Here is a 7,846-nt window from a genome sequence, read left to right on the forward strand (position 1 = left end):
CAAAGCCTTTTTCAATTACCATATAATACAGGGACCTCTTACAGGCAGTGACCATCTGCCAATTATACTAACACTGTCAACAAGCCCCATACAGATACCAATAAAAAAGAGACTGAAAATGAGTAAAACAGACTGGGACAGCTTCAAAGACGACTTAAGTAATCACCACTCGATTAACCTACAAGGGAAAACAACAGAAGATATAGACTCAGAAATGGACAGACTGCACTCAGCAATAAAAACATCTATAACCAAACACACTCCTACTTCACACTTTAGAACATTACCCAACAACAGACTACCAGAAGAAGTTAAATTAATCCAGACCTATTACAATGAAATAAACAGGTATATGGAAAGACACGGCAGTAACAGATGGCTATATACGACACAGATAGCACTACAGATAAAATTAAGAGACGCATGTAAGGAAGCAAACAATAAAAAATGGAATGATATTATAATGGCGGCTGACATGACTAAAGACACAAAAACATTTTGGACTTCCATAAACAAGATGATGGGGCACAACAAGCAAAAAACACCATACATTAAAGACCAAAATGGAACAAAACTGTACGAGGAAAATGAACAAGAGTCAGCATTCAAAAGGGAATGGGTAAAAGTTTTTAAAATATCAGATGAGGAAAATGAAGATTTTGATAGTGAACACGAAGAAGGATAGAAGAAGAAATGGGAAGACAAATACATAGAATCACCCCAAGACACAATATATAGACCTAACTTATTACCTAATAATCAGAAATAATAACCATGGGAGAGAAATGATGCACTGTCTGGGAAATTTAAGAGGAAAAACAGGCTCTGGGTGTGCACAGCTCCATAATTCATGGAATCTACCTGAAAACATTTTAAATACACTATTAAGCATTTTATAACACATGTATAACTGGTTACTTTCCCAGACAAACTAAAATATTGCAAATAATTTATTCCCAAGGAGGGTAAGGACAATAAGGAAATATTAAACTACAGGCCAATATCTTTATTAGAAATTACCGGGAAACTATTGGAAAAAATTTTAAATTCAAGACTTATAACCTTTTAAACACAACAGGGGAAAACTAACAATAGACAACATGGATTTATGCCCAATAGAAATACCCTAACTGCAATAGCTACAATAACGGAAATAATTGCAATAGAAAAAAGCAAGGGTAACCAGATCAATCTAATTTTAATTGACGTTTCTAAGGCTTTTGATAAAGTTTGGCATTTAGGCTTAAAATATAAAATGTTAAAACTGGGACTTAACGAATACTTGCTAAGAATATTGTGTAACTATTTAGATGATAGGAGAGCACAAATTCAAATTGGAAACTTTATGGGAACTATGTTTAATCTTGAGAGTGGAGTACCTCAAGGAGGATGCCTTTCTCCAACACTATATACAATTTATACTTCAGACACCTCAACCTACCCCTTTGCTTGAATATGTAATGTTTGCTGATGATAATACTCAGGCAGTATCATACCCAGGGAAAAATCAACTCAATTTATGGCACTCTACGGTAAGAGCGATAAAAACATAAATGATTTTGAGAAAATGGAAAATCAGGACAAATAAGAACAAATTCAAGATAATACACCAGCAATAGCCAAAGATTAAAACAAATTAGTAATAGTCGACCAGAGACTATACCCATACGACACTGGTAGGATGCTTGGATTAAAACTAACAAAAAGAGGATATATAACATGCTTAAAAGATAAAGAACGACAGGCAGAATAAGATTATCAAAAATAAAACGCTTTAAGAACCTTAGCATTAATAACAAAAAAGAAAAGGTTATATTGCCCTTGTCAAATCAATTATGGACTACCCACCCATCCCATTAGGGTACCCTTAGTAAAACGTGCATTAAAAGGTTACAAACAGTACAAAATATAGCCCTCAAATTTATATATAACATAAAATATACAGACCACATCAATAATGAACAGCTACACAAGAGAGCAAACCTCTTAGCAATCAATGTAGATATACACAACAAAGCTGTAAATATTTGGAAAAAAGTGACTGAACTTAACACAGAAACATATCAAAACTGGATAAATAATATAGACAACGAAGGATTCCAAGAACACAGTTGGTTTAAATCAGCCAGGAAGAAAGTAATTGAACCATCTCCTGCCCCAATATACATATAAAACATTAATAGAGAGAATAAAAGATGAGAGTGACCTACCAGCTCCACAAGAACCTGGTAGGCCTCTCCATACAATGTACCTTTAGACTAACATAACTAATATTTAACATTTAACATTTAACATTTAACATTGAACTAACATCTTAGTAAAAAAAAAAAAAAAAAAAAAAAAAATGTGACTACCCTCCCAGCTACACAAGGACCTGGGCGGGCTCACTAACTCAAAAAAAAAAAAAATAATAATAATAATATTAATAATAATAATGTGATTACCCTCCCAGCTATATCAGCCAGGAAGAAGTAATTGAACCACCTCCTGCCTCAACATACACATTTCTACATAAAACATTACTAGAGGAATAAAGATGAGAGTGACCAACCAGCTCCACTAAGAACCTGGCAGGCCTCTCCATACAGTGTACCTTTAGACTAACACAACTAACACTTAACTAACACCTCAAAAAAAAGTGACTACCCTCCCAGTTACACAAGGACCTGGGCGGGCTCACTAACTCCAACAATAACAAATAATAATAATAAGCAGCATTATATAAATAAACCAATATTAATACAAAGGTCTGACGACCCAAGGGAGCAGAACAAAGACAAAATACCAATAAGAAAGATGAAGCGATCTGGTTGAGCCCAGATTCTTTCTACTCCTACTGTATTTCAGTTTCACCACTTTTCCTTCAACTCCTAATAATCTTCTTTCACCTCTTAACTAAAGACTTCGTATCGTATCGTACTCTCTCTAGTCTGTACTCACCCCTGAAGATGTGAATTACACGAAAGCGCTTGGGAACTTCGTGTTTTCTTCTTTCCTTGTGGTTATCAGCATATATATATATATATATATATATATATATATATATATATATATATATATATATAAATATATATATATATATAATCAACACTTCAACCCGCAAGGATTCGAACCCACGGCCCACGAGCCCATGACATATAACACCATCCATCATCACTACATATAACACCATCCATCATCACTACATATAACACCACCCATCATCACTACATATAACAACATCCATCATCACTACATATAACATCATCCATCATCACAACATACAACACCATCCATCATAACTACAGATAGGTAAAGTAGTTTCCGATATTCTCGTGTGGACACACACACACACACAAACACACACACTCACAAACAGACATACTTCTTCTTCCATCAATAGTTCATTAACGGTGTATGTAAGTTCCACCATGGTTTTCACTACAACGGTACAGTACAGTATATTTTTTTAGCATTAAACTGTTATTATTTTATTGTCTAATCATCACTACATATAACACCACCCATCATCACTACATACAGCATCATCCATCATCACTGCATATAACACCATCCATCATCACTGCATAAAACACCATCCATCATCACTACATATAACACCATCCATCATCACTACATATAACACCATCCATCATCACTACATATAACACCACCCATCATCACTGGAGATGTTCGGGGTACTTGGTTCTAACTACAGGAGCGAACATAAACACCTGTAAAGTTCTGTAGGTTCTATTCAACGGAAATATACAAGGGTGCTCTTACAAGCACAGGTAGTCCCTACACTCATATAGGGGTCAACTGACCTCTCTCTGACCTCTCAGACGTCATGTGGTAAGTGGTACATTAGTAGCTTCCAGATGTCGCCAGGCTCATTATCAAAGCGTGTGGTGACATGAAACAGGGGCATTGCCACACGCTACTGACTAGAGAAGTAATGTATATAAGCAGGGTACATACATGGTATACATACAACATACATAATATACATACTGTACAATCACTACATATAACAACATCCATTATCACTACACATAACCCATCCATCATCACTACATATAACACCATCCATCATCACTACATATAACACCCATCATCACTACATATAACAATATCCATCATACTACATATAACATCATCCATCATCACTACATATAACACCATCCATCATCACTACACATAACACCGTCCATCATCACTTCAGATCGGTAAAGAAGTTTCCGAGATTCTCGTGCGGACATACAAACACACAGACATATCTTTTTGTTTTATATATATATATATATATATATATATATATATATATATATATATATATATATATATATATATATATATATAATATCAGAAATTTCAAATGTTTCAAATGCCCATGAGTGATACTGAGCGTTCAAGGTCATCTGAGGGGAGGGAGCGCTGTCTGCTCGTAGCGAGAGACTGCAGAACTAGGCCTATATGATATTAAATGTAATTTACCGAATTAATAATGATGCGATTCATGAAGTTAAGGGACTATTATTGAATTTGAAATTATTATAGATCGTTTAGCAGTCTGAATAATGTTACGGGTGTCCCAAGGAGTTATTAGTTAGGCGGTAAATATATCACGTAGGCCCAAGCTAGCGCCTTGGGGAGACACGACGCTGGCTAGCCCAGTCCCGGAGAGCAGTCACACAGACAAGACGTTCCGCGCGTCCATCAGAAATAGTCACGTGGCCTAGTCACCTGTGCTGCGCTATTGCGGTATAACAAGTAAGTCTCATTCGATCTCAGACAGGGTTAGATAGGGCAGTGGTAAAGTTAACTAGAGCTAACAGTGAGTTCATTTCAGGGTTTCCGTCAGAACCCACTTGACTGGAGTTGACCGGAGTTTGACTGCGAGAGATTGACTGCCGTTTGAGACTGCCGTTGATGATTGAGGGTGGCGTTTGTCGCCATTGGACCGATCAGAGTAGGCCTGTCACTGTTTAGCGGGGTACCAAAGGATCTCTTGAGGGAATCTAGCCGTCCACCCGGACGGCTTTCAACACGTCGGCTCACAACACCACATGTCCCGAGCCGCTTGGTGAAACCCTCTTGCTAACAGGAAGCTAAAGCTCCTCTCAACTGCACAAGGTCTGATTGGCTCACTCTCTTCCTGCCCATGGACGCACTGGGAGTACACTGAGGCTATCTGAGTATATTAATGGTCACACACTGAGACCGTGAGTCTAGGACTCTAGGAGATACCTAGAGGAACATTTTATCTTCCTTATTACGGGTGTAGTTAACACCATTCCTCAGACTGATATTATCTTGACGTGTGTAGTTTAATATTTCTTAAATAATTCTGATAGTAGTGTTTTTTTTAATGTTTGTGCCATTAAGTGGAACCAGAGTGATACTGTGATTTGATTCTTTTAATGCCTCTAATTCTTCATAATTCTGATCTCAGGTATAACCTTGTTCCCCAGAGTAGTGGAGGTTAGGTTAGGAAGTGTACATCTGTTGGGGTGCTATAATTTTGTTGAAAGCCCTTAAGGCCTATTCATTGTAGAGTAGTTAATTTCTTATTTTTTAATACCATTTCCTAAGTGACTGATATTATTTTGTGAAAGCCCTTAAGAGGCCTGTTTCATGTGTGCAAGCAACATTTCTTACTACTTCAAATTTATTGTTGCCTGTGTTTCTAATAATTTCTATGTCATTTATAACTTTTATTCCCCAGAGTAGTGTTTTAAGTTTAAGTTAAGAGGTGCGCATATTGGTGTACCATTATTTGATTGTGTTTGTAGTGTTGGAGGGAATATAAGTGTCTAAATTTTACAGTGTGTCTCATTCATCCCAGTCACAGACGCTATCCTTCCACGGGTCACGGACAGTTCATTTTGTGTAGTAGATTTAAGTGTTCTTGTGCTGGTTCGGGATTTTTCTCAAAGGGGCGCTTCCCCTGCCTTTACCATCTATTAAATTTTAATAAACCCCAAGTCAAGTGAGAAATTAAAGTCCAGCAAATTCCGACCGGTTACAAATGGTAGCAGAGCGTAGTTTTTAATGTCGTGACTGATAGTACTGTGGTTGGGATAATGAACGCCATCATGTGTTGGTTAGCAATGGTAGGGATTGAACTCGCACTGATGCTCATCCTTGTGCCCGGACTGAGTTGGTTAGGCTTGACAGTAGAGATGTGTGTGAGGAGGAAGAGAGACGGCCGCGGGACATTGGTGCAGCTGAGAGAGGAGTTCGGAGACCGAAAGAGGGATTATCAAGCACAGGTAAACAGGTTCAAGTGGGAGTCTCAGGCACACATTCAACGGTTCAGGGAGGAAACAAGGGGTGAATGTCAGGCACACGTCCAGCAGTCAAGGAAGTGTGAGGTCCAAGTGGGAAATATAGGGGTACGTAAGTAGTTCAGAGAGGTTGATCGAGCCCTCCAGCTGAGAGACAAGACGAAGCCGACCGATTGCAGTTTAGGGTGCATGGTAATGAGAAAAGGCAGGTGGTAGGGGGTGAGTTGGAGGAGTTGTGAGTAGGGCAGAGGGGATTGGAGAGATGGTTAGGTCAGAGATGTGCGTTGAGTAGTGGTTGCTGTCATGAGCAGGATTGAGTTGCTGTCATGAGCGGGATTGAGAGTACGGTTGTAATGTCCAGGGCCTCACTAAGATGGACTGGTACATTGTCAGAGGGTTGGTCTGCCGGCATGAGGTTCGGAGACGTGGACTGAGTATTGTTTTGACACTGGTTCCTCTTAGCTCAAGGGCCAGGCAAAAGGAGAGCATGTTGGAGATGGACTGAGTATTTTTTTTGACACTGGTTCCTCTTAGTTCAAGGGCCAGGCAAAAGGAGAGCATGCTTGTTTTGGACTGTGTATTTTTTTTTGACACTGGTTCCTCTTAGCTCAAGGGCCAGGCAAAAGGAGAGCATGTTGGAGATGGACTGAGTATTTTTTTTGACACTGGTTCCTCTTAGTTCAAGGGCCAGGCCAAAGGAGAGCATGTTGTTTTGGGCTGGTATTAATTTTGACATTGGTTCTCTAGTTAAGGGCCAGGCAAAAGGGGAGCGTGATGTTCTGGTTGGATTGAGTTGGGCTAGGAAGAAATGGAGTTGCTAGCTGCGAGTGGAATAGTACAGAGTTGAAGGTGGGTTCTAAGTTGTTCTCTCAGCACATGAGGGCAGTGCTGTCTTTTTTTAGGGGGGTCGAGTGTTAGCGGGAGAGAAAAGGAGAGAAGAGAAGACAAATGCTGCATTTAGCACGCTAAAGGGGTGAGGTGCAGTCCTTAGAACAAAATTTTAGGGGGGTCGTATGAATGTTTTCTCAGCACATGAGGACAGTGCTGTCTTTTTTTAGGGGGGTCGATTGTAATATCCAGAAATTTCAGAGTAATTTCAAATGCCCCGCCATGAGTGATACTGAGCGTTCAAGGTCATCTGAGGGGAGGGAGCGCTGCCTGCTCATAGCGAGAGACTGCGGAACTAGGCCTATATGATATTAAATGTAATTTACCGAATTAATAATGATGCGATTCATGAAGTTAAGGGACTATTATTGAATTTGAAATTATTATAGATCGTTTAGCAGTCTGAATAATGTTACGGGTGTCCCAAGGAGTTATTAGTTAGGCGGTAAATATATCACGTAGGCCCAAGCTAGCGCCTTGGGGAGACACGACGCTGGCTAGCCCAGTCCCGGAGAGCAGTCACACAGACAAGACGTTCCGCGCGTCCATCAGAAATAGTCACGTGGCCTAGTCACCTGTGCTGCTCTATTGCAGTATAACAAGTAAGTCTCATTCGATCTCAGACAGGGTTAGATAGGGCAGTGGTAAAGTTAACTAGAGCTAACAGTGAGTTCATTTCAGGGTTTCCG

The sequence above is a fragment of the Homarus americanus genome, unplaced genomic scaffold (genome assembly GCF_018991925.1).
Source record: "Homarus americanus isolate GMGI-L3 unplaced genomic scaffold, GMGI_Hamer_2.0 scaffold49323, whole genome shotgun sequence".
Lineage (NCBI taxonomy): Eukaryota > Metazoa > Arthropoda > Malacostraca > Decapoda > Nephropidae > Homarus > Homarus americanus.